This window comes from Erinaceus europaeus, chromosome 8 (genome assembly GCF_950295315.1).
Source record: "Erinaceus europaeus chromosome 8, mEriEur2.1, whole genome shotgun sequence".
Taxonomy (NCBI): Eukaryota; Metazoa; Chordata; class Mammalia; order Eulipotyphla; family Erinaceidae; genus Erinaceus; species Erinaceus europaeus.
In genome coordinates, this window is record NC_080169.1 from 100,830,126 (window position 1) to 100,830,889 (window position 764).

Here is a 764-nt window from a genome sequence, read left to right on the forward strand (position 1 = left end):
GAGGTTGGCAGGTCAACCAGAAAGCCCTTCATTATGACACTGAGATCACGTTCCAGTCAGCCAGGCCTGCCCACAACCTCCCTCCACCCTCCTGCCTCTCCCCTCCCTCAGGGCACAGTCTGTCAGCCTTACTTCCTGTTGAACTAGAAAGCTCTAGAGAGGGACCCAGTGGGTGGCACCAGGAATGCCCAGCTGGGAGTGGTACCTCCAAGCCTCCAATTACCTGAGGAGCTCTGGCCTCAGGGGGTGGGGGTGGGGTGTGTGGAGAGGAAGTGCAGCCACAGTAGGGGCTCTGTCTAAAAATAAATATATAAATAAGATAAATCTGAGGGGTGTATGTGTGTGTGTGTGTGTGTGTGTGTGTGTGTGTGTGTGTGTGTGTAGGGGAGGAGGGGGCTCAGCTCTCTTGAAGGACAGCAGCCACACCCGGAGGTCTGTGAGATGACGTTCCCAGTCACTGTTTACTGCATTGTCTCCTCTACTGGGTCTTCTCAGGGTCCCTTCTGACAGCTGTGGCACTGATGGTCCCCAGGGTATAAATCACATCAGGACTGAAAGCATCTTTCTCTGGGGTCCACAGAGGGGCCCCCCTTCTTCTCAGCAACAGTCTTGCGGTTTCCCTCCCCCAGTGAGGGAGGGAGCAGGGGACTTTCTCATGTCCTAGACTTATTTTTACCAGTGTTTCAGTGCCTCAAGCATGAGAATCTCTTTGCAGAACCATTATATTATCTCCCCCGTGTCCTAGACCTTTTTTTTTTTTTTTT